At 46.9% G+C, this 27,550-nt stretch overlaps 2 pseudogenes; both read right to left on the bottom strand.

Annotated features, from left to right (window-relative positions):
- Nucleotides 1-6,423: 6,423 nt before the first annotated feature.
- LOC147253946 (uncharacterized) lies at nt 6,424-9,927 on the bottom strand (annotated as a pseudogene).
- A 14,637-nt stretch (nt 9,928-24,564) lies between these two features.
- Nucleotides 24,565-25,604, bottom strand: LOC147253945 (uncharacterized; annotated as a pseudogene).
- Between the last annotated feature and the right edge of the window lie 1,946 nt (nt 25,605-27,550).

The following is a 27,550-nucleotide window of genomic DNA, read 5'->3' as shown; positions in this document are numbered from 1 at the left end:
GACAGGAAACTGGCGGTACTTCTTTTTCTGAGAGGAAACACTTCACATTGTATTCATCTGTTCACTGACATCAGCAACCAGCTCACTAGCAACATTGAAAGTAATCATTTGGTCATGAAATGAATATTGTGCCAGAAACATAGTTTTCAGTTGCGTGTCATCTGCATACCAATGAACATTAATGGAGTGTTTCTTATTATGTGACAAAGTGGAAGCTGATACAGAGGGAAGAAGACTGGTCCAAGCATTGATCCAATGCTGCAGCTACACAGTATTTCTACACAGTGGACATACTGCTGTAGTGACATAGACCAAGTAAGTAAAGTGCAAAGCCAGAAGGGACTGTCCCAGATGCTTTTCAGCTGGGACAAGTGGAACATCAGGTGAATCCTCATGGTCCTGGGCATCATCAGTATCAACTTCACCGTGACAGGGTTTAAAACAGAAACAACCTCAAATGGACCGATGTAACGTGGAGCCAACTTTCTGGACGCAGTCTTCAGTGGACAGTTCCTGCTTGACAGCCAAACCTGCTGTCCAGGGTTGGAGGTAGATTCAAGGAGTCTGTGGCTGTCAGCTATAATCCAGTTGGTTTCCACTGAACAGAGCAGGCCTCCTTCCAGATTCTTTTACAGCATCAAAGATTGGCTTGGATTAAAGAAACCGCAATGTTTGACTGCTGGACAGTTAAGACAATTAAATCATAGTCATACGTGTCACTAACTCCTCTTCTCCCCTCATCCCAGATCCTGGTGCTGCTGGAGGAGGCTCCAGACCTGAAGAGGCTCCAGCTGCCACCCGTAGCTCCACCTGCTCACGTTCCCGTCTGTCCATCAGTCTTTCCCCTTCTCTCTCTCTTTATCTCTGTCCCTCTCTTTCCTTCTGTCTTCCTCCATTCTCTGTCTTTGTCTCTGCCCCGCTCTCCTGCTCTCTTTCCCCCCAACCGGTCCAAGCAGAAGCCCGTCCCCATTGGTCCTGGATCTGCTTGACGTTCCTGCCTGTTAAAAGGAAGGTTTTCGTCGCCGCTGTCGCTCTTCAGCGCACAACATAAGTCTTTTGGCTGTTTGAATGTAAGCAAGATTTTTATCATCACTCAAATTGAGGAACGGCTGTTGAGGCCCCTCAAGCCAGTGTCTCCACTCCTCGAAACCCAACTTAATGGCAATCAGCTCACAGTTACCCATGTTCCTCTCAGCTATACAGAGCTTCTTTGAAAAGAAGGCACAGGGGGAAGCTTCTGGTCATCGGGTGAATGCTGAGAGAGCACAGCTCTAACTCCAACATCCGAGGTGTCTCCCCCAACATGAACTGCAGGGCAGGACTGGATTGAATCAGGATGGGAGCTGATGTGAATCACTCTTTGAGGGTGGAGAAGGCTCTCTCAGCCTCAGGGGTCCAGCGGTAGAGGGTCTTTAAAAAGGTGAGTTTACTGAGTGGTGCTGCCAGGCTGCTGTAGTTCCTCATGAAGCAACAGGAGAAACAAAGCCAAGGAATCTCTGGAGCTTTTTGAAAGATGGGTAATCTGCCACTGTCTTAATTTTCTCTGCATCAGCCTTCACCTGCCCCCTGTCGATAATGAAACCAAGGAAAGTCACTGAGGGAATGTGGAACTCACATTTATAAGCTTTAGCATGAAGTCTGTTCTCCAGGACTCTCTGCAGCACTTGGCAGACATGGGTGATGTGTTCGTCCAGGGAACAAGAAAAAATTAGGATGTCGTCTAGGTACACGAAGATGAACCAGTTGAGGAAGTCTCTCAGGACGTCGTTGAAGAGGGCTTGAAAGACTGTAGGGGCATTGGTGAGTCCAAATGGCTTGACATGATATTCAAAGAGTCTAAGAGGGGTGTTGAAGGCAGTCTTCCACTATTCCCCCTCCTGAATTCTCACCAGGTGATAGGCTTTGTGCAGGTCGAGCTTTGAGAAGATGATGAAACCGTGCAGAGGCTTCAAGGCTGAACTCGGGAGCGGGAGATGGTACTTGTTTTTAACACTTATGTTGTTGAGTCCACAAAAGTCAATGCAGGGCCGGAGGGTGGAGTCTTTCTTCTTCTTCACGAAGAAGGACCCCGCACCCAGAGGAGAAGATGAAGGCTTGATGATGCCAGCTGCCAGGGAGTCTTTTATGTAGGTTCTCTCTCAGGACATGACAATTCAATTCAATTCATTTCAATTCAAAAACACTTTATCTGTCCCAGAGGGGCAATTTCAGAGGAATAAGGAGCAGCATAAAAAGACAAACAGAACATCAACAACATAAAAACATACATGAAGTGCTACAGTTAAAATATCCCAGCCACTGTCAAGTGAAAGTGCTCTTTGCTTAATGCTAAAGTGCTATGTGTATTCAGTCAGTCGCAGGGACAGGGAAGGGTAGTTGTTCAAGAGCTCTACTGCTCTGGGGACAAAGGTCCCCCTCCTCCTCAATGTTCTGCAGCATGGACATTGCAGCCTGTGACCTGATGGGAGCCACTCAAACACTGAGTGTAGTGTGTGTGAGGGGTCAGGCAGGATCCGGTGAGCAAAGCAGATGGTTTGTTGGGCACAAAAGGCAGACAGAGCTCTAACAAGGTGTCCAATGATTTTAGAGCAGACTTTGGTGATGCTGAATTGGCATGTCCGATCTTGCAGGGTGATGGAATGAAACTTGGAGATGAATGAGAATGTTAGAATACTCTCAGTGAAGGCATGATAGAAGGTCAGAAGAATGTCTTTATTCACTCAAAATGATCTCAGCTTCCTCAGCAGATATTGTCTCTGATCACACTTCTTAATAATCTCCTCAGTGTTAGAAGAAAACCTCAGGAGGCAATTGAATATTGTGTCAAGGTATCTGTACTTCTCCACAACCTCCACAGGCTCCCCATGGATGGTGGCAGTGACAGCCTCTGCCAGTTGTCTCTGCTTGCTGGAGAATGTTGCACCTACCTCTTTGGTCTTAGTTGGTTTCAGCTGGAGACAAGCGCCCTCACACCAGGTGATGAAGTCCTGAAGAACAGAGCTGTGATGTAAGTTGGGGCAGAGAGAGCAAGGCTATGTCATCAGCAAATTTTACCAGATGGCAATGTGGCTGAGTGGACCTGCAGTCATCGGTGTAGAGGATGTAAAGGCGATAGGACACAGCCCTGTGGGGAGCCAATGGAGGTGTGGAGGATGTTGGAAAAGGAGCCATTAACAAGCACCCTCTATGACCAGTTGGTTAAAAAGTCAACATGGTGAGCTGGTGATCCAGACAGTGGGTTTTTAATTTCTCTGTAAGGATGTGTGGCTGCATGGTGTTGAAAGCAGAAGAGAAGTCCATGAACAGGAGCCTGGCGATGGTGTTGCAGGTCTTCAGATGTGTGTGGATGGTCTCCAAGATGAATATCTTGGCATTGCCCTCTCCTCTGCTGGCCCTGTGTGCAAACTGCAGTGGATCCATCAAGGGCTCAACAGACTGGGTGATGGAGTTTTTGACAAAACAGCATCTGGTCGTCTAATACTTTGGTGGGGCCCTTCTTGGGAAAGGGAGCAATTGTGAAATATTTCCACTTCTAAGGCACTGTGCTGCTGTTCATGGAGGTCTGGAACAGCTGCTGTAAGACCTCCCCTAGCTGCTCAGCCCAGTATTTTAGGGTCTGCCCACAGATATTGTCAGGTTCAGTGGCAGTGTTTAGTTTTGACCTCTTGCACTGTTCACCAAAACCAGCTGACACAGAGACAGTTTCTTTCCCCAGACCGTCGCTCTGATGAACTCTTAACAGTCACAGAGTGTCAGAAGAACCACTACACAATGAACACCTCTTATGCATATTTGCACCACTTCACTCTCATTATGGTTGAAATTGCACTATTCATTCAAATACATACTTATTTACTTTTTCATATGTCATATATAGGTTGGCTTGTATACATTGTTCGTGTAATTTGATATCTTTTTATTCTCTTATCCTTTTTTCAATATAAACCTTTACATATTTTTTTTTCAGAGAGCTTAGTAAACTGGAGTCAGATTCCCTGTTTGTGTTACAAACTTGGCCAATAAAGCTGATTCTAATTCTGAATGAGGACTCTCACCATGTCCTCCCTGCTGAAGGTGATACATGAGCCATCAGGATGGAGTTAGGAGTTGAAGGTCTTTCGTTCTGTGTTGCTGTCTGTTACAAGATTTGTGGGTTCTTCAATGTAGAAAAAATGGCTGGAGTCGCTAAAGCAGATTGAGGTGTTTTATTTTACATAAAGTGTGGGAAAAAAACTAGGATATCCAAAAAATAAAGAAGCTGGAAAAAAAAACTAGATGTAAGAAATATACCTGGGCATATGCCTTCTCGGGCCTGCAGCTACCCCAGACTGAACCACCTGAGCCTTTGTGGCCAGTGGCTTTTAAGTGCCAAGTCCCTCCCTCTGGACCAAACCATAATGACCTGGCAGATAACAAAAGTACGTAATAAAGGGGAAACGACACATAATAGGCCATCTACAAAAGACCTTATAAACAAGAACAAACTCATACAAAACCCTACCAGTAGTACAAAAGAAATAAACTCCAAAATCATAACAAAAGACAACTAATTGCCTAATTACTTGGCTGCCCACATGGTATGCCCCACCATTTGCACACCTGTGCAGAGGAAGTGCAGACGGCTACTTCCTGTTGCCTATATAACCCCGCCCCTCTGATCTGGTTCAGACCCAGTGACTGTGGAGGGGAGAGACAGCAGTTAATCTCAGCAAACAATTAAGGGATTGTGAGTGAAAAAATAACCTGACTTTGCCTTGACAGTAATGGTGTGTTTTCTTGACTCCCTCCCGAGAAGGTAGTATCTTAGGCTGTCCAACGCCCACTGAATCGCTAGACACTCCTTCTCAATTGCGGAGTATCGGGTTTCACGGGGCAGAAGTTTCCTGCTGAGGTACAGCACTGGGTGTTCTTCACCTGGCTCACCCTGTGCCAGCACCGCACCTATTCCCACACTGGAGGTATCCACCTGCACCAGGAAGTGGCTTGTGAAGTCAGGGCTCTGCAGCACCGGGGAAGAGCACAATCTCTCCTTCGGGCATGGAAAGCACTTTCACACTCCCCACTCCATTCCGCAGGGTTACAGGCTGACTTGCAGGTGAGATTGGTCAATGGGGCTGCCAGTGTGGAGAGGTGAGGGATGAATCGTCGAAACCAACCAACTAGGCCATGGAATGACCACACCTGAGACTTGGCACGGGCACGGGGCCTGGGGCTGTTCAGAATCGCCTCAACTTTGTCCACCTGCAGCCGGACTTCACCTCTTCCCAAATGATACCCCAGGTAACGCGTTTCCTGTTTGGTCCACTCACATTTCTGCAGATTGAGTGTCAGGCCTGCCGCATTGATGGCACTCAGGACTTGGCGGAGGTGCTCCTGATGTTCCTCCCAGGTCAGGCTGACAACCACCACATCATCCAGATAGGCGGCACTGCTGTCCTTACAACCTTGAAGTACTCGGTCCATAAGCCTCTGGAAGGTGGCTGGAGCACCATGTAGGACTAAGGGCATTACCGTGAACTGAAAGAGGCTGAGAGGGGTCCTGAATACGGTGAGGGGCCGGGACTGGCTCTCAAGGGGGACCTGCCAATACCCCTTGCAGAGGTCCAAAGTGGTGATGTAGTTTGCTTGCCCGATCCTCTCCAGCAGGTCCTCTATCCGGGGCATCGGGTAGGCATCAAAGAATGAGAAGGCATTCAGTTTTCTAAAGTCAATGCAAATGCGAAGGGACCCATCCTTCTTCGGCACAATGACAACAGGGCTACTCCACTCACTTCCAGATGGTTCGATGACCCCCAGCTCCAACATCAAACGGATCCCCTCCTTCAACACCTCCACCAACCGTTCAGGTACTCTGTGGCACGCCTGTCGTACTGGAACCTGCCCCGGTTTGAGTCGGATGACATGCTGAAACACATCTGTACGGCCTGGTTTCTGGGTAAACAACTGGGGAGAGGTGTCAAATATGGCTGGCAGTTCAACTGGCTTCTTACCATCCAGGTGAGAGAGATCCACCTTGGCAGACTACTTCCAGGCCTCCACTACACCTCCAGAGTCATCCTCCCCAACCACCTGACGGGCCAGCAGTGAAGTGATGGAAGGAGGGCTACTCTCCTCCCAGGCATTCAAGAGGTTCACATGGTACGTTTGCTACGTACGTTTCCCCTTCTCTGGATGAAGAATCTCATATGTTGTCGGCCCCATTTTCCTCGTAACCAAAAAAGGTCCCTGCCACTTAGCCAGCTTACTGGTTAATGAGGGCAGAAGCAGCAAGACCTTCTGACCTGGTTTGAACTCACGTTGAGGTGCCTTCTGGGCCTCCAGGAGGTTGAGTCGGGCCTCCTCCCGGTATCGCTCCAACCGCTCCTTCATCTGGAGGACATATTGTATGACTCCTTGCCTTTCTCCAGTCTTCTCTGCCTCGTCTTATCCCAGTTCTGTTTCAGCGGATCCAGAGGCCCTGAACTGGCCGCCCATAGAGCAGCTCAAAAGGTGAGAACCCGGTGGATGCCTGAGGCACTTCCCTGTAGGCAAAGAGCAAAAAGGGTAACCACTTATCCCAATCCAATGTCGTCTGGCTCCATCGACCAGTAGAGTTGTGTGTCATCCTCATAACAGTGGGAGTTGATTGAGTGCTTGTGGATTATGTCACCTAATGGGAGCATGTAAAGAGGGAAGAGAATCGGTCCTAAAACTGAACCCTGTGGTCCACCATATGTGACTCTACTGTACTCTGAATGGTCATTATTAACATGAACAAACTGAAACCTATCTGATAAGTAGGACTTAACCCATTTTAGGGCAGGTCCTTAATCGCAGTTTCATGGTCTAGTCTCTGTAGCAGGATGCTGTGGTCGATGATCATCCAATCCTGCAGCAAGCACTTGAAAATCTATGGAGTAATCTGCAACATTGCGCTTTTCTTGCCATAAGGTAAAAAGCTGACAGGAAGCCTCTCCTCCCTGCGCAGAATGTCAAATACTTTTTTACAATTCTCTAATGAAAACAGCATGATCATTAAAGAAAACAGGTGAGCCCTCCCACAAACTTGTTACCCAATCTTGCATGCTCCTCTCAGTAACCCAACTGCATACTGAACTTTTGACTTACCCGAAGGTTTCTGTGGATATTCTTAGTCATCCAGGTCATGGTAAGTCTCAAAAAAGCATAAAAAAGGCAACAGGACTAATCTCGTGTGAGTAGAAGATGTTTCGCCTCTCATCCAAGAGGCTTCTTCAGTTCTGAATCCTGGTGGGGAATATCAGCTAATATATCTACCAGGAGGGTGGTGGCAAAAAACAAAAAACAACTGGTCGTACGACCCGAAACCAATGACTCGTCAGGTGTTAATGGGAGTCGTTGGCCTGACGACCAACCCGAAACCAATGACTCATCAGGTGTTAGTGAGAGTCGTTGGCCTGGCTGGGCTGTCGTTACCTCTCCCAGCCCTCTCGGGAGGGTCGTTGGGGTCACCTGGCTGCAGGTGAGAACGACGGCTGCTCCTCCTTGGGAGGGATCTAAGCACAGCATTGTAAGTGGGAGACAAGTGATGTCTGAGACCTCCTCCTCTATTCAAAGATGGCCGTTCTAGTTTGACATGAATGGCTTCCTTCACACCTCTCTCAAACCACCTGTCTTCTCTGGCTAGAACGCGTACCTTGTGGTCATCAAAGGAGTGCCCTTTCTCCTTGAGATGGAGGTGGACCGCTGAGTCCTGGCCTGTGGTGGTGGCCCTTCTGTGTCGTGCCACACGTTTGTGTAGTGGCTGTTTAGTTTCCCCAATGTACAAATAAGAGCATTCCTCATTGCACTGCACTGCGTACACTACGTTGCTTTGTTTCTCCCTCAGAATTTTGTACTTGGGATGCACAAGCTTCTGCCTCAGAGTTGCTGGGCTTGAAATGTACTGGGATCTGGTGGGTGTTAAAGATCCTCCTGAGTTTCTCTGAGACTCCTCCACATAGGGGATGACAGTATTGTTTCTCTTCCTGTGGCCCTCGTCTTTCTTATCTCCCCTGGGCTTTCTAGCTGTTTTGATAAAAGCCCAGTTCGGATAACCACAGGTTTGAAGAGCAGAGTGAATATGTTTGTGTTCCCTTTGTTTCCCATTCGCCTCAGATGGGATGTTCTGCGCTCTGTGTTTTAGAGTACGGATGACCCCCAGTTTGTGTTCCAGCGGGTGGTGTGAATCAAACAGGAGGTACTGATCCGTGTGGGTGGGTTTCCTGTAGACACCAATGTTGAGTTCCCCATTAGTTTCAGTGCTTACTATGCAATCTAGAAATGCCAGGCAGTTGTCTTTGACATCCTCTCTTGTAAACTGGATGTTTTCATCCACCGAGTTAAGGTGTTTTGTGAAAGGTTCCACTTCACCTTTCCTGATGGTGACCCAGGTGTCATCCACATATCTGAACCAGTGCCTCGGTGAGTGGCCACTGAAGGTCCTCAGTGCCACACTCTCCATCTCCTCCATATACAGGTTAGCTACAATAGGAGACACGGATGATCCCATGGCACAGCTGTGTTTTTGTCTGTAGAAACCATTGTTGTACTGGACGTAAGTGGTGCTGAGGCAAAGGTCAAGGAGGTCACACACCTGTTCAGGGGAGAGGTTGGTCCTTTCCGACAGAGTGTTGTCAAGCAGCAGTTTCCTCTTTACTGTCTGCACTGCGTCTCCAGTAGGGACGCAAGTAAAGAGCGATGTTACGTGATATGAAACCATAGTTTCCTCAGGGTCTAGGCTGATTTGCCCGATCTTGTTGGCAAAGTCCGTAGAGTTCTTTATGTGGTAGGGGGTGCTCCCCCCCAAAGGAGAAAGGATGGTCGCAAGATACTTAGCATGAATTTTTGGCAGCCCGTAAATGCAAGGGACAGCATCGCCTGGATAGAGCTTGTAGTACAGGGCTCAGTCGATGACATGACTTTTCTCCAGCTTTTGCAGGCCGTTGACCACTTTGAGTTTGTAGGTACCTGTGGGGTCTCGTTTTAGGGACTCATAAGTTGTTGTGTCACAGAGGAGGCTGCTGATCTTATCCTGATAGTCAGCTGTGTTAAGGATGACGGTGCATCTCCCTTTATCTGCAGGTAAGATTGTGATGTTGGGATCTTTCTGCAGGGTTCTCAGTGCCCGTTTCTCCTCTGCGGAGATGTTGGATGGAGGAAATTTTGCACTGGAGAGTGCTGCCGACACCTTAAGCCTGATTTGCTCAGCCTCTGTTTCTTACAACCTATTGTTCCTAATAGCCGATTCTGTGGCCGTCACCAAGTCCACCACTGGTAACTCATCAGGTGTAACCGCAAAATTTAGTCCTTTGGCAAGGACTCCCTGCTCTGCTGGAGTGAGCTCTCTATTTGACAAATTCTTAACCCATTTGTCATGGGTGTCCAGTTCAGCTGTTTCACTCTGTGTATCCATCCAGGAAGGCCTGCCGCCGGTCCTCCCTCCAAAGCTTTGTATTTTCGCCCATTTTTGTTCTCCCTTGGAACTTTTGAGCAGGGACTTAAGGTTCTGAAATTTCCTGGCTTGTCTCTTTTTGCCCTTCGTGTGCTGCACCATCTGTGCCATCTCATTGTGTTTGGAACCCTCTTCCAAAAATGCCCGGGAAGGACTGCCACCAGTTCTTCCTCCAAGGCATCACTTTTTGATTGTAGTACCTCGATTGTAAAGTGAACCTGCCTAACTCTCTCATTGAGGAGTTGGCTCTGTGCCCTCTTAAGGATACATTCCGCTTTGTGGCCTTTCACGGTGGAGGTGAGCCATAAGCTTTTAGGAAAGATCCTGCTTTGCCTGCATCGCAGGTTGAACCACAGGTGGTTCCTGTAATCCGACACTTTCCTCGCCAGTCTCTCATACTCCCGCACCCTCCGTAGGGTGTCCACCCCAAAATGAGCATGAATGTCTCTGTGGATATTCTCAGTCATCCAGGTCATGGTAAGTCTCAAAAAAGCATAAAAAAATGGCAACTGGACTAATCTCGTGCGAGTAGAAGACGTTTCTCCTCTCATCCAAGAGGCTTCTTCAGTTCTGAATCTCAGTTACCATGACCTGGATGACTGAGAATATCCACAGATACGTTTGGGCCTGTGTTTCCTCTCCTAACTCTACCAACTCTGTCCTGCTGTTTTCCATCTTGTACCTAATGTGCTTTCAACAGAATGTTCTTAGCAAAGCAGAACAGAAAATTAGTGTATTGTTCAGGCTTAAGACTTCATCCAGGGACTGAATATACTTCTTACTTCCTAATTTTGTCAAATTATTAATGAAAATCAATATTTCAAAAGTTTGCCCCAAAATGTCAGCTTTTTATTACTTCTGTCACATACCAAAGATTTTAAGGCTTTACGTCCGTCTTTGTCCTCACACACATCCTTCATATTCGGTTGAAGTGATTTTTGGAAGATCCTGAGGTGAGTTTGGCTGAGTTGCAGGACCATTCAACTACAGTGTCTGTGGAATCACAAGCTCATTGGCTGTAAAAAAAAAAAAAAAAAAAAAAAAGCCAGTCATGAGAAAAATATGTTGCTTTTGGTTCTGACTTTAGCTTGGAGGAAAAGGACGAAGACTTTCATTGGATAAGTCGCCCGTGGATGGAGCGTTCTGAACGGTCAGCTGTTTGCCAACTGGGGATCATCTGTCACTTCTGCTTTTCTCCAGACAAGTCTGAGTGCTGCACAGCTGCATGTTCACCACACAATATTTCAGTACAGAACATTTTCCTGCCTACCTTTTCTTTGGAAATTAGGGTTCTTAATGGACAAACTCCAGGAGCAGTGATGATCACTACATACAAGCAACCAATCCGCCATTGTCAAAAGCAATACATCAGAGTTTGAATACATCAATTAGACTGTAGAATGAATAATGTGGGCGACATTATCAAGGCTATGGTTTGACTCCTAACCAACAGCTGACCAGGCTGGAGCACTCAGTGTCGCGGGCACCTGTATGAGCACACAGCAGGTGGATGTGTGTCATGGAGGTGAACCCGCTTACTAGGATATAATATATAATTGATAATTATGTTGTGTTGAGCTGTATTGACATGAATGACCACAGCAGAGTAACAACATCAGAAAGGATGAAGATAGTCGCCTGTAGATCTCGACTCTGTGCCATTGCACCAAAATTTCATTTCAATCTAAATCTAAATGATAAAGTCTGTCTAAGTCTGAGTACAGCACGAAAACTGACAGAAACAATATATGTAAAAAAAAAGGAATAATATACATATAAAAACTTTTGTATAGATATATACATAAAAGATAAATATATTGCACAGTCTAATTACAGTGTAATATGTCACAGCTGTACAGCACAGAGGTCCTTGTTGGAGCAGTTGAGCAGTTGGTGCATGTGGGTGAGGGGGGGGGGGTATTATAATGACTTAAGCAACCTTATGGCATGTGGGAAGGAATTTCTGTTGAGTATGGCTGTTCTGCTCCCAGGGCTGGGGAACCTCCCTCCAGAGGCCACTAACAAGAACAAGCCATGGTGGGGATAGAAGAGGTCTGTGGCGATGTTTTCAGCCCATGTCAGACAGCGTATCATTGCAATGTCCTGGATGGGACCAAGTGAAGTTCCAATGGATTTCTCCACTGTCCTCATCACCCTCTGTAGGGACTTCCAGTCAGAGGCGCTACAGGTCCCTGACTAGACATAGATCCAGCTGGTCAGGAGGCTCTCTATAGTACCTCTGTAGAAGGTGGTGACAATGGGAGCAGGTAGGTGTACTCTCATCCAGCTTAGAAAGTGGATATGTTGCTGGGCCCTCTTTGCAAGGATGCCAGTATGTTTGGACCAGCTCAAATAGTCCTTTATCTGCACCCCCAGGAACCTGGTGCTGCTGATCATCTCCACTGTTGAGTTTTTAATGGTGAGAGGAGTGTGACTGGTTCTTCCTAAGTCCGCAATCATCTCTTTGGTTTTTGCAACATTTAGGACCAAGTTGCTGGTTTCACATCAGTCAAACAGAGGTTTCACCTCCTCTCTGTAAGCCTTGTCATTATTGTTATTGATGAGGCCCACTACTGTTGTGTCATCTGCAAAATTCACGATGTGGTTAGCAGTGAACCAGGCGCAGCAGCAGGGTCACGTCATGGGTCATCAACATAAACAGCAGTGGACTCAGGACACAGCTCGGGGGAAACTGGTTCTCAGGGAGATGCCACTGGAGACATTTTTTCCCACCCGCACACACTGAGGTCTGTTGGTGAAGAAGTCCAGTAGCCAGTTACACAGGTGGGTGCTGAAACTAAGGGGGGGGGGGGGCGGTTTAAATATCTGATGCTATGGGATGATGGTATTGAATGTGGAGCTGAAGTCCTGAAAGAGCATCTGCATGTGTGTGTTTTTCCCCTCCAGATGCACAAGGCTCCGATGGAGTGAAGAGGAGATCGCGTCCTCTGTGGAGCGGTTGGTGTAATGAGCAAACTGGTACAGGTCGAAAGTTGGGGGAGTCTTGAGACAATATGGTCCTTTACCAGCCTCTCAGAGCACTTCATCATGATGGGGATGAGTGCTACCAGGTATTAACTACTGAGGAAGGAGGTTGTGTTATTTTTTGGTACTGGTACAACTGGGTATTGTGGCAGTCTTGAAACAGGATGGCACCACAGCCTGGTGGAGGGAGGTGTTGAAAATGTCTGTGAGAACTCCGCCAGTCAGTCAGTCAGCACATTCCTTGAGCACCATTTCTGGTACATTCTCTGCTTTTTGGATGTTGACTTTCCTTATAGTTCTCTGGACATCAGCTGGGTCCAGGCAGAGCAACTGCTCATCTGGGCAAGGAGCAGATTTTTTCCCAAAGTGTTGTTTTGTGCCTCAAATCTCTAAAAGTAGTTATTCAATTCATTGAGGAAGCTGATTTTGTTCTTATGAGGGGGGGCTCGGATGGCCTGCAACATTCGTCTGGTGTTTGTGGGGCCGTTGAAAAAGTCCAAAGTGCACTTTTCAAGTCTTAATGCACAGTTCAGGTTGTTTTCAGTGCCGCCATGTCACCAAGCGTCATTCCATGCTTTCCGCCTTACATGTACCACACTGGTCATCCACAGTTTCTCATTGACCCATGTGGAGTTGTTTTTGACCACACTTACATCCTCCATGCATTTCTGGATGTACCCAGACCCAGACTCAGCATGCTCCTGGATGTCCTCAGCAGCTGAGCATGTCCCAATCTGTGAGCTCTAAACAGTGTTGTCGTGCTTCCATGTCTCCTCAAGGCCAAACTCTCACGTGCTTCACTGTGGGATTTTTCCTGATCAGCAGAAGCTTGTATGAAGGAACTAGCAACACAGAGAAATGGTCTGAGGAGCCATGGTCGGGGTAGGGTGCTGTCTTGAATGTCTTTTTGATGTTGCTGTAGATCAGGTCCAGCATATTCTCACTTCTTGTGGCAAAATCCACATACTGGTAAAAGTGAGGAAACACAGTTTTCATGGTGGTCTGGTGAAAGTCCCCTGCAACCATGAAAACTGCATCTGGATGTGCAGATTGCATGTCACTAATGTAGCAGTAGAGGACACTCAGGGTTTCTCTGGTATTGCAGTGGGGGGAATGTACGCCCATGATGATGATGACAGTGAATTCCCGAGGGAGATAAAAGGGTCTACATTTCACAGTCAGTAGCTCCACATCAGCAGAGCAGTGACCAGATGTGACCTCTGCATTGTTGCACCAGTTGTTATTGTTATTTATGCAAACACCTCTGCCTCAGGTTTTGCTGGTGAGAGCTGCTTCTGTCCAACCTGAATATTGTTAGCCCCTCCATGCCAACAACATCATCTGGTACAGATGGTTCAGCCAGGTCTCCGTGACAATAATGGCCCAGCAGTCCTTCATTTCTCATCAAGTAGTTCTATCCAGCTTTAGGTGGTCCAGTTTGTCGGGTCTAGAAATAGTCCCTGAAACAGGAAGACACAGAAATGTGGTTCAAGTTCTGGTGAATCTATATTAGAGGGAAAAATGTTGTGATTGTTTTTGTTAGGTTCTGCAGTCAGTGTCAGGTCTCTCTCGAAAGGAGCATCAGCTGACACACCTGACATTGATGTTCCTAGTTACACCTGCACCCTCTCACCAGGCCTGTTAACTGTGTCCTCTCAGCGCCTCCTTGTAGATCTCTGATGTGCTGTTATTATCATTATGGATTATTTCAGTTATTTTAAATAAAGGTGTGTCTTACCAGCTTCATGCACCAGCACACAAGCTTTTCTGAGAAAACATTAACTCTGGGTCTATTTCCCATCCAGTTAAAATACAAGGTTGAGAATTTGAAGCTCGAGACTACAGCAGCTGTGGAGATTGCAAATATGGATCCAGAGGATGACACACTTCCTGGGCTCTCATTTGCTATCAAGCCCTCAAAAGTTCTTTCAAAACCTCCTGGAATAGAAAAGGAGAAAAACTTAATTACAGCTGTCTCCATGTTCTCCCTGTGTCTGCGTGGGTTCTCTCCGGTACTCCGGCTTCCTCCCACAGTCCAAAGACATCAAGAGGGGATCAGGTTAATTTGATACTTTTAAAAATTGATTTCAGCAGGTTCCGGTTCAGTTACTCCTCAGCCTCCTTTAGTGATACGGATAAGTGCGTTAAATGTAGTTTGTTTGTAGCACTAGAGGTGAGGCTTAGCAAGGTTTAACTGGACCTTAAATTGGTTTTAAGTCTGCTCTTAAACATAGAGAGGGGTCTGGTTCTTGGGCTGAAACTGGGAGATGGTTCCACAGGAGGGGAGCCTGATAGCTGAAGGCTCTGTCTCCCATTCTACTTTTAGAACTCTAGGAACCACTAGTAACCCTGTATCCTGGGAGTGAAGGGTTCTAGCTGGATCGTAGGGGACTAGGAGCTCTGTCAGGGATGAAGGAGCCTGACTGTTGAGGACTTTGATGGTAGAAGGAGAATTTAAAATTCTGTTCTGAATTTGACAGGGAGCCATGCAGAGAAGCCAGTCCAGGAGAGACCTGGTCTCTCCTACCAGTTCTAGTCAACACGCGGGCAGCAGTGTTCTGGACCAGCTGGAGAGTCTTCAGGGACTTATTAGTCCAGCCTGGTAGGAGAGAGGTGCAGTAATCCAGCCTGGAAGTGACAAAAGCAGGGACTAGTTTTTCTGCATCTTCTTGAGCCAGGATGTGTCTGATCTTAGCGATGTTACGTAGATGGAAGAAGGCGTCCTGGAGGTTTGTTGAATGTGGGAGTTAAAGGATCCTGGTCTAAGAGAAGTCCTAGGTTCCTTACAGTGGTGCTGGGGGCCAGGGTGGTGCCATCCAGGGTACCTGTCTCATCAGATCAGGTGGTCCTCAGGTGTTTGGGCCCAGCACAAGAACCTCAGTTTATCAGAGTTTAATAAAGGAAATGATGGTCCTCCATGTTTCCTGTCCTTCAGACAGGCCTCCAGTTTAGTCAGCTGGTTTGTTCCATGTGGATCATTGATGAGTTCAGCCGTGTGTCGTCTGCATAGCAGTGAACATTAATGGAGTGTTTTCTTAAAGAGTGACCAAACCCTTGTGCAACACCATAACTGACTGTAGTGGCTGACTCGCTCACTGACTCGCTCACGACTTTATCGTGAGCGAGTACGAACTGAGATTGACCAAGTAAATATGACCTAAACCAGTTTAGTGTGGTTCCTTTAATGCCAATGACAGGTTCCAGTCTCTGATATTTGATCATTACTCGACCTCCTCCCTGATCTCTCGGCCAAGACCACAATCAAATGCTGCAAAGCCCAGTTCTCCTGTCATGGGCAGCATGATCGGGCCATCTCTGACAACAGATCTCAGTTTTCATGTCAACTGTTGAAGCAGTTTGCACCAGAGTGGGAGTATGAACACATCACATCATCCCAAGTAAGGCTGTAACTAATGATTCTTTGAATTATCGATTAATCCCCCTGCCACTCCCTGTGCCTGCATGGGTTCTCTCCGGTACTCCGGCTTCCTCCCACAGTCCAAAGACATCAAGAGGGGACGAGGTGGAGGACGACTGAGCATGTCAGGGTGAACATCACACTTGTGCGTGACTCAACATGGCGGCACATATCTGTACGTTCCAAACAAGTTAACTCTTAAACACCAATCTACACAGTTTGAATCATCAAAAACTCAACTATGGAAAGAGATTTTCAACTCTCTCATCTACCAAGTCAAGTCAGTTTTATTTCTATAGCTCCAAATCACAACAAAAGTTATCTCATGACACTTTAAAGGTAGAGCAGGTCTAGTACCTCACTCCTTCAATGAACCTCCACCCAACAATTCTCCATCAGCAAGCACATCCTGCAACAGCGGCGACGAAAACCTTCCTTTTAACAGGCAGGAACGTCGAGCAGATCCAGGCTCGATTGGGAACGGCCTTCTGCTTTGACCAACAATCCTAATCAATAAATCCGGAAGAAGAAACCGTGGAAAGTCTGCAGGAATACGTCGACGAGTGCTACCACCAATTCGTCATGGGGTAGACCAGGAACACGGAGACCCCACTTCCCAAAAGAAGCCAAACGTCCAGTGCAACCTCTTCACCCTATATGGACTTCGGGGACATTCTGGAATCAATTGACAAGAAACCAACAAGTTTCGACGCAAGACTCTCTCTAGTGGAAATCCTCCACAGAGAGTTCCAGGCTCTCAGTGAGTCGCTGGAATTTGACCAGCAGCAGGTGGCTTCACTGGCCACTGAAAATCAAGCCCTTAAAGCCTCCATTAAAACACTCACCGAGGGGGCGACGGAGATTAGAACAAACGGATGAAAGAGGCTTTCCTCGACATCCAACCTTGTATTCTCTGGCATACCTGAGAAGACGGAGGAAGACCCCAAGATGTCCATCAAAGACTTCCTCCACAAACAGCTAAAACGTCCGATGGAGACCGTGAAGAACAGCACCTTCCACTGGGTGCATCGCCTTGGAGGGAAGAGGCCAGAGAACCGGCGGCCCAGACCCATCATTGCGAAGTTCGAACACTTCGAGCAGAAGGAGCTGGTGAAGAGCCGGGGCAGGGAGCTGAGAGGAACAGACTTCAGCGTGAACGATCAATTCCCGAAGGAGATGCTGGAGTGCCGCAACTCAGCCGAGGATGGTGTGAGTATGGTTAAGTTTATGGATGAAGGTAACACCAATTTCTCTCATTCATAGTTTTTTCTTCTTTCTCTTTCAAGACTGTGTGAAGCCTAAAAACATAAAAACACGTGGTAGACTGCTACATGCCGAGTTCACTCACGAGTGTATTTATGTGTATTTATGTCACCCCTTTGTCTTTCCTGTCGTTGGTTTGTGTTACATGTTATTTTTAAATGTGATGTTTATATGGTTTGTCGTGCAGATATAATATATTGTTACATTTGCCACACACATGCTTTTCCATCCTCTCTGGCACCACCACACACACTCACACGCGCGCACAAAGATACAGGTACACTTTCACTTGCTCACTCACCCATCTACCTAAAACAGGTAATCATGTGTTAAGCCCACAGTTCCCGCACACATACACAGAGAGTTATAACACCAAGCAAAGAGGCGTAGCCATTCTGATTCACAAAAACGTCAGGTTCACTTGTAAAAACACCATCGTAGACCCAGAAGGTAGGTTTGTAATAGTCACCATAGCCACACACAACACAGAGGTATGCATGGCCAGGATATATGGTCCAGATGTTGATGACCCCTCCTTCTTCCACAGCTTCTTCACTGCACTCTCAGCCCACTCAGACACAGCACTCATAGTAGGGGGAGACTTCAACCTGGTATTCAACCCACCAGTGGACAGAATCAGTAGAGCAGCTCGTCAACACAACTGCCAATCATCCGACATGATAAAGCAGTAAATGAGTGATTTCAGTCTTTGCGATGCTTGGCGCTCACGCCACCCCATGCTAAAGGAATACACCAACTACTCGCCAGTGCACCACTCCTCCTCTCGTTTGGACCACTTTTTAATTAGCAACTCAATTGTGAAGGATGTCTTTGATGCCAAGATTCACCCCATTGCCATTAGCGACCACGCACCAGTCACTCTGACACTCACAAATAAACCTACAACACCGCTTTTTAAACAATGGAGATTTAATACATCATTGCCCAAGGACCCCAATTTTATTAAATTCTTCAAGGAGGAATGGACAATATTCTGTGAGATAAATGACCAGCCTGATGTCTCAGCTTGTGTGCTGTGGCAGGCGGCAAAAGCAGTCATGCGGGGCAAAATAATATCTTACTCTTCATATCAGAAAAAACAGGAGAAAGCTCTCGAAACAGAATTAAATGAAAAAATTAAAGCCTTGGAGACAACTTATGCCGCCTCCCAAGAGGAACACCTACTAACAGAATTAAGGGAATTAAAACTGAAACTAAATGATTTACTCAACATCAAAACACAATTTCAGCTGCAGAGACCACGCTTGGAGAACTTGGAACAAAACAATAAATCCAGCAGATTTTTAGAGAACCAACTAAAACAGAACAAAGAAAGAGCAACAATATCCTCCATTAAGGACTCCAATGGGGAAAAAAACTGTGACCCAGAAGAAATCAATTACATTTTTAGTGAATTCTATAAAAAAACTTAGCTCAACTGAGATTAACCCATCCAAATCTTGCACTGAAACCTTTCTAAGCACAGTTGATTTGCCAAAATTAAATCAAGACCAAATAATGGCTCTGGAGTCACCTTTCAATAAAGGAACTTCAAGAAGCCCTTAAACATTTGCCAAACAAGAAAGCCCCGGGACCGGATGGCTTTCCTGCAGAATTCTACAAGGGTTCTGGCCTGAGCTTGCACCAATATTCTACAAAATGTTCACTGAAATACAGGAAACCTCGACCCTGCCACCCGACGTGAACCATGCGATTATTCGCCTTCTCCTTAAACCGGACAAAGACCCAGCACTTCCATCAAGCCATCGTCCAATATCACTTATAAATGCAGATATTAACGTCATCTGCAAGGCGCTAGCTAGAAGGATTGAAAAAGTAACACCTCACATGATACATCCTGACCAGACCGGGTTTCTTAAAGGACGGCACTCTACCAACAACACACGTAGACTTATCAACCTGATAGACGACTGTAACAGTCAGAGCAAGGATGCCACAATTGTCTCCCTAGATGCAGAAAAAGCATTCGACAGGGTAAATTGGAATTTTCTCCTCACCACATTACAAAAGTTTGGGTTTGGAGATAACTTTGTGAACTGGATCAAAACATTTTACCACACTCCCAGTGCTTGTGTCAAAACAAATGACCAAACTTCTCCAAGCTTCTCTCTCCAAAGAGGAACCATACAGGGTTGTCCACTTTCCCCTTCCCTGTTTGCTATATTCATAGAGCCACTCGCAGCTGCAGTCCGGCAAAACAACAACATCAAGGGAATTGATGCAACAAATGAGAACCATAAGATAAGCCTTTATGCTGATGATGTATTACTTTTCCGACGAAATGCACACTCATCTCTCCCTGAAACGATAGCACTCATTGATAAATTCTCAACCATTTCTGACTACTCTATTAACTGGAGCAAGTCAACTGTTCTTCCCATCAACTCAGGTTTCCAGAGTTCACTCGCCGCACCATTACGGCCAGGAAACATTAAATACCTGGGCATCAACATCTCTGCCAAACTGTCTGACTTGACACGGCTAAATCATACCGCCCTAATTAAAGAAATAGAGGACGACCTCACCCGATGGAGGACACTACCCATTTCACTTATGGGAAGAGTAGCAACAGTGAAAATGATGATCTTGCCAAAAATCAACTATGTTTTCTCGATGGTTCCGACCCAGCCTCCCGGACTTGGTTCCAAACACTCAACTCTAACATCTCCAAATTTCTCTGGAAAGCTAAGCCACCACATATAAGCTTAAAGACTTTACAAAAGAGTAAAGACTATGGTGGCTTGGAACTACCAAATTTTTATAATTACTACTTGGCCAATAGATTACAATACATACTAAAATGGTTCAAGCCAAACTCATTAGACCAAGCATGGCTCCATATTGAACAAACATTCTGCAAAGAAATACAAATCTCTGATCTCCCTTTTTCAGTTAGGGCCGCCTATAATTTCGCGCAATCTCGTGCTGGGGCCCTGACCGGTCCGCAACGGGTCCCTGGCAGTCGGCAGGTCCGTGACTGTAATGAGATCCCCCGCAATGACGTCATCGGCGCGGGGCAGACTCATAACGCCCCTAAGCGCCATTTGTGGTAATTACCTGCACCGCTTTATCAGTCCATCAGGAGGAGCAGTCATTACAAGTGGTTACCGTGTCTGAAAACAGCGGCTCGACTGTCATATGTCTGCAGCATTTAATGTATACATTAACCTCTTAATGTATTTTTAAGTCCTATCAATAGTTTCTACTCAAACAAACTGAATTTGTATTCCTTCAACATGTGTCTTTTCTTCAAATTAATTATGAAGTCTGAGTAAACTGTACTTTTTAACAGCCTATCTTATTGTACTCATGTGATTGAGCTCAGACAACTCAGTATCCTCAAATTTTGCCAAAAATCTAGTTTATACCAGTTTGGACAGAGTGGTGGCGTTTGTGAGCTCTGGGCTTTTTGAATCAGAGAAGACACAGGACAGAACAAAGACACATAATTCAGCTGTGGTAGCTGAGGTTCTAGCACGCAGGTTGTTGGACCCACGTGGGAAGCCGCCGGTGAAAGACCTGAGTTCAGCCACGAAACGGTAAGTTTGAACCTGGGAACGTTACTGGTTACATGCCGTTGCAGTCCCGACTGCTAGCATTAGCTTAGTTTGCTATTAGCAAGGTAGCTAACCAGGTAACTTGTGTTGAAGTTCGCCGACTTCACCGGTCCGTTGATGACAAGAGATCAACCGGAGTCGTCTGCTTTCGACAAATCAACACTTTATTTCACCCAACAAAGCAGACACAGATCTATCTGGAGACCCACTACAGGCACCTTGAGAGTGCAGCAGAGAGTCTGAATAAGATATTAACAGACAGTGAATATATGCTTGAAGCCACACCTTTTTTGCATACGTAATTTTACACTCATGCATATCACATTTCTTGATTAGTTCATCTGCACACTCAGGTCGTCTTGTCCCATTATTCTTATCATTCAGCCTTGACAGTTTGGGTGCAACTAGCAGCCTGCACAACTTAACATAAACAATCACGTCATGTACTGATACACAATCAACTCCTGATATAATGGTGACATATGAACAGAACATGATCAACAGCTCATTTTCTCACAATTCCCCCTTTTGATCTCCTTTAGGAGATCACTCTAATTGGTAATGTTGAAAATCAGTTTCCTCCTCAGGATCTTCTGGCTCGTCAATTAGTGGAGGAATGCAAAGAAGCTTTTAATACACTTGATTCAGCTTGAAGCAGTTAAAACACTGTGCTGCCTGTGAGGGCTAACTTGAGCATAGCGGCAAGAAAAGTAAAACATACGACCAGACAGGATGATGAGCAGAATCAATTGTCCATCATTTATGTTGTCAGCCGTTCTGGGTGGTATCTTCTTTCTTCTTTCTTCAGTAACAGGGGTCGACTACCCTGTGACCTTGCCACTGACCGGGGATTATTTTGCCCCTTTGTTGAGGTCAGGGTTTGATTCTGACTCAGCCGAGTCAGTACACCGTCTTCAAAGGTCTGTGTGGATCTCCTGGACCGATCTGCCTGGTTCCTCTGCCGCTGCGCACTGGCTCCAATGGTACCACGTGTCTCCTTTCCCTCTGAGCCGCACCGCATGGGACGTCCTCTCAGTCACCTGGAATGGACCAGTCCACCTGTGTTCAGCCCACTTCCGCTTGATGACCTTCAGCAGGACCCAGTCAGCAGTGGGGAGGATGCCCTCGACCTTCGCCTGTCTTTTGTCCTGGACCTGTTTAGAGAAATCTGAAATGAGAGCTTGGAGTTCAGTAAAATATGCTTTGTGCCCTCTTTCGAATTCCAGCTCCACTGGTGGCAGGCCTGCTCCTGGTCCTGGGAAGTGCCTTCCTTTGGAGAGTTCAAATGGGGTGAAACCTGTTCCCTGATTAACAGAGCATCGAACTGTCATTAGAGCCAACGGTAGAGCATCCAACCCATTTAAATTTGTCTGTGCACAGATTTTAGCCAATCTTTGTTTGATGGTTTGGTTCATTCTTTCCACCTTACCTTGTGATTGAGGGTGATACACGGTGCCAAACAAGTGCTTCAACCCCCACATTGCCTCCACCAGTTGTAGATGTTGGTTTTTTAAATGTGTCCCATAATCTGATCTAATTTTCTGTGGGAACCCGTGCCGAGGAATGTATTGATTAATCAGAAACATCACCACTGACTTGCTATCCTCCTTCTTTGTTGGCCACGCCTCTGGCCATCCTGAAAACACATCCACACACATCAACACATACCTGTACCCTCTGACCGTCGTCCCCATGTCCGTGTAGTCTATCACTATCTCCCTGCCTGGCCTGGTCTCCAGCGGAAACATAACTGTCTCGGGTTTAATGGTTGGCTTTGAGTTGTACAGGGAACATATGGAACAGCTTTTTACCCAATTCTTTATTATGTCTGATAAAAACGGATGCCACCATTCTCTCAGAATCTGACTCATCTGAGCCACTCCCACATGACCAATTCCATGTGCTTCTTCCAGTGCCTGCTCTCTGATTCCAGGGGCAGTATTAGCCGTCCATCAGGCCCTCGCCAGAGCCCCTCAGTTTCAAGTCCTCCTTTCTGTTTCCATGTTGTCTTTTCCTGTGGTGAGGCCCCCTTTTGACATCGGCTGATGTCAGTCAGTGTGACCTGTGGAGAGATTTGTAGTTCTTCTTCCATACTCACCATTTGTAGTTGGGGCAGATAACCTGTTGCTCTCTTTGCTGCCGCGTCTGCTTCTCGGTTCCCTGTTGTTACTTCTGTAATGGCATTGTCATGACCTTTGCACTTTATGATAACCACCTCCTGGGGAAGTTGCAGAGCTTCTGTTAATTCTCTCATTTCCCGCTTGTGTTTAATGGGTTTGTTACCTGCCTGAGGTATCCTGCTCTGATCCATTGTCCCAGTTCCACATGTGCTGCTCCAGCGGCATAGGCAGAGTCCGTATAGATGTTTATTCGTTTTCCTTCTCCTAGTTTGAGAGCTGCAATGACAGCCATTACCTCTGCTTTTTGTGCGGATTGCTGTCCTTCTAGTTGCCGGGCCTCTATTGTTACCCAGTTGGGTCCTTCCTTCTTCACCACCGCGTTTCCTGCTTTCAGTCCACGTTTTTCATCTTTGTAGCAACATCCGTCTGTGAACATCTCTTCAGCATCTGTTAATGGTTGAGCTTTCAGATCTGGTCGTACCTTTTCATCCTTTTGTGCTTCGTGTTCACACTCATGTGGTGGTCCGGTTCCCATACAATCCGCCATGTTGATTCCTTCATGGGTGAATGTGATGTTTGGTGCTTCCAGTATTTTACTGAGTCTCTGTTGCCTTAGTGATGTCAGGGTGAATGTCTGGGAGTTGACATATGCTATCATGCTATGTGTCGTGAGTACCCTTAGGGGGTGTCCCATCACTATGTGTGCTGTTTTTTGAATCAGTTTTGCTACCCCTGCTGCATGTTGTGTGCATTTTGGGTGTCGTTTTTCCATGGAGTCTAGCATTATGCTGATGTACATGAGTATGCTCCTTTCTCCCCCTTTTTTCTGAAACAGAACACCGTTAATCGCTCCTTCTGTTTAAGAAACGTTGAGGAAAAATGGAGACTGGTTGTCGGGTCGGGCCGGGTCTGCGGCCTGTGCTAGTTTCTTTTTGAGTTGTATGAAGACTGACTCGGTGTCTTTGGTCCAACTTAGTTTAGCATTGAGGTTACGCATGCCATGCTCTTTAATCAAGTTATGGAGAGCCTGTGTCGTGCCCGTATATTCAGGAATGTAATTGCGACTGTACCCAGTCAGACCGAGAAACGACAACATTTCCGTTACAGTCATGGGCTTTGGGTGATGCAGAATGGTAGATTTATGTGCAGGCGACATGCCAGCTCCTTTTCGCGACAGTACTCTGCCCAAAAAGGTAACTTGCGTCCTGACCGCTTGGAGTTTGTTTGTACTGACCTTAAAACCGGGTCCAGCCAATTGGATGAGGACAGCCTTTATTGCGGCCAGGCACGCTGCTGGTGTCGGTGCTGCAATGAGAAGATCATCTACATACTGGATTAGAGTGGTGTCCGGAGGAAGCGGACAACCGTCCAGGGCTTGTTTTAGTACCTGATTGAATAGTCCTGGTGACAGCGCAAATCCTTGTGGTACCCTGGTGTATCGCCACTGTTGTCCTCTGTAGGTAAAGGAGAAAATGTCTCTGCATTCGTCTGCTAGTGATAAGCAGAAAAAAGCGTTAGCCAAATCAATGCATGTGAACCATGGTTGGTGCGGTCACAAATTCATGATTGCCACATAGGGGTTGGGCACAGGAATGGTGGCTGTGGTTAGAATTTCATTTATAGCTCTTAGATCATGTGCCATGCGATATTTACCTGTCTCTTGTTTTTTGACCGGGAGTATGGGAGTGTTCCATGCAGAAGTGGATGGTTCTAATACCCCGGATTGGATGAGACCTGCAATAGTGTCAGCTATCCCTGCTTCTGCTCCTGGTTTGTGGGATATTGTCTGATCCATAAGGGAGTGGTGTCTACCACAGAAAATGTAACAGGTTGACAATCAGTGAGCCCAACATCCGTGGGCCCTTGGGACCACAATTCCTCAGGGAGGGTAGATAGCATCTCTTCCACTGATGGGTGGTCCATCTTTTCCCTACCGTGGTTTCTGGGAATGTGATCATGTTGTAGTGCAACTGTGTCTGTTGCTTTTAGGTTAATGCAGTAGGTTTTGCTGGTGGGTGAGAACGAGACAGCAGGTATCTGAGTCATTATCCAATCGATGGCTGCTGTGGCCTTTTTGACCATCGGGCCAAGATCTTTAGCTTGATGATTAGGATGTAATGCGAGGGAAACGTGTGGAACTGCTTCGTCCTGCATACGATACCATCCCATCTGTTCCTTGGAGAGGATTGTGGCTGTGGCTACACCCTCTGGACCAGCATAAATATATTGTGAAGTGATTTGCCATTGTTTACCTTCCAGGTGTGCTTCAAATTCTTCCTGATGCCACTCATTACTCATTCGGTCGTAGAAGAGGGTAACATGAGGTGGGTCGGGTGGAGGGACGTAGGGCTCGAGTAGGGAGATCCAGGGTTTCCACTGCAGGTAGGCAGACAGGAGGCTATTACATAGGGGGGTTTCAGGCTGTAACATACCCCAATAGATGTCCACCAGCTCGTCCTCCAGTGGCTTGAGAAGGTACTGCCCTGCTCCTTGGGTGTTAGTATTACATCGGAGGCATGTTCCATCTGGTAGAGTCACAGTGAGTCCATCCGGACTGCACAGGATGGAGGCTCCTAGTTTGATGAGAAGATCTCACCCCAACAGGTTAACAGGTACACCAGGAGAGACAACAAATGGATGCAAAAGAGTCTGTTTACCTAATTGGGTTTTCAGTGGTATTGTGACAGGCAGTCTTGTCCAACCCCAGAGAAGCCCACAATGTTCACCGTTCTCGAGAAGATAGTCTCTTGTGGTGGTTCAGAGTTTAGAGTTGAGAGTGTGGCTCCCATGTCGACCAAAAATGACAGGTCGTCATCCAACACCCTTGGAGACAACATAGGATCTGCCTTACCTATGTCATCTGGGTTTCTCTGTGGGGTGTGTCACTGTTGTTGATAGGTGCTGGGCTCCTCCCACTTGTCCCCTCCTATCAGGGGATATTGTCCATCCTGGACCGGTGTGGCCTGAGGATCAGGGGTCCTCATTCCTCTGGGTGGTCCGCCATGCCCACATGGTGCAGGTCCCTGCATGTGACATTCTCTTGCCCAGTGTCCAAGTTGTCCACACATGTAGCACTCACCTCCCGCCTGCTGTCCCCGAGGCAGTCTACCACAGCCTCCTCCACCTCTCGCCCAGCCCCTTCCACCTCGAGCTCCTCCCCTGTATCCTCCCCACAAGTTCTGAGCTCGCCATTGGGCAGCTGGTCCCCTTGTTGGACCATGCGGTCTCGGTTGGGGGGGTCCACAGGGGTACTGGGAACGGATTTGGTATCTCTGGTCCAGGGGGGCAGCCGGGACACAGTTCCCCAGCCATTTTCTGCAAACTGCTAGACATCATTTGTTTATGCATCATAGTTTCTTTTTTCTTTTTGTCATTTACCTTTTGTCTCGCCTCTCCCAGCTGCAGCTTCAGTAATTGTGTTTGAAGATCTCTTACTGAATTTTCTTCTTTGTTCGCCTCATCTTTGGCTCTCTGCAGGTGGTGCACAAGATGCTTTTCCCATATGTTAGAATCACTTCCTGGTAAGTCAGGGTTACTCATCATGTTTTCTCTTACCGATTCAGGTACTCCATCCAACACAGCTTTGCGAAACCATTCCTGTTGAACCCCAGCCTTCCCGGGGTGGCACCCGGTGTGTCTGGTCCACTCATCTTTAGACTGAGTTATGTATTCTCGAGGATGCTGGGACGAGGTCCAGGTTAGTTTAGGAATGACGGCCGTGTAAGGGAGTGGAACTTTGCTCCTAATAGCTTGCCCTAAGGGGTCTATGACTATTGTTAGTGGCATGTCATCAGGGTCTTCACTAGTGTCAGCGTCTAGTTCAATGTCTTTCAAGTCATGTCGGGACATGCAGCGGGATGCTACAGCTCTGAAATCACCGAGTGCTAGTTTCTGTCCGGGGGTTAACATATCTAATTTAGTCAACCATAGTCCGCCTCCCTCTGCTGGTGGAGGCATTTTATCAACGACTGATTGTACATCACCCAACGCAAGAGGTTTGTATTTGTCACCTCTGCCCTCTCCCATTTGCAGCAAGGGGCATTGTGTTGGCGCTTGTTTGTGGCTGCGCAGTGTCATGTTAGATGTACTATGTGGTGGCCGTGTTTTGGATTTTGTGATAGCGGGTCCTGATGCCTCACTCCTGAGCTCTATCTCGTTGAGTGTTATGAGGTTCTTCTTCTCTCACTGTCTTCCTCCTTCATCCTTGGTGGGGAGGGTTTTTCAATTTGCATGTTCCGCTCCCTGACAAAACACAGCCAGACCATACTACACCCTTCTCTCTTCCTCATGTCTTTTCTCTTCTTTCCTCCACTTCTTCCTTTCCAATAGCCCTGCCTGGTCACCCTTCTTTTTAGCCTCATCTCTCTTTTCCCTGTTCTCTCTCTCCTTCTCCCACAATAACTTACCAAGTGCCATCCAGTCCTCTTTCCCTGCTCTGCCTTCTTTTCACACTTCCTCTATCCTTCTCTTTGCCTCACTTCTTGCCTTTTCTTTATCTTTATCTGAACCCACGTTCCCAATTACAACCAAAATATTTTTCATTTGCTGCCCCAGCGACCCCCATTTAGTCCTTGGGCCCCAAACATCAACAATCTCTCTATCAACTTCTCCATCCTTCTGTCCCTGCCTAACGGTGAGATGTGCCAGTCAGTTTGTATGGAGTTCACCTGAGCAACTGACCCAGTCAAACAATATTGTCTTGTGAGGTTCTGTTCACTTCGTTAACACCGCTAGG

This window comes from Aulostomus chinensis, chromosome 11, assembly GCF_037954235.1.
Source record: "Aulostomus chinensis isolate RoL2024-O1b breed Wild chromosome 11, RoL_Achi_v1.0, whole genome shotgun sequence".
In the NCBI taxonomy this organism is placed as follows: Eukaryota; Metazoa; Chordata; class Actinopteri; order Syngnathiformes; family Aulostomidae; genus Aulostomus; species Aulostomus chinensis.
Note: the sequence above shows the minus strand (reverse complement) of the source record. Positions and strands in the feature narration are given on the sequence as shown.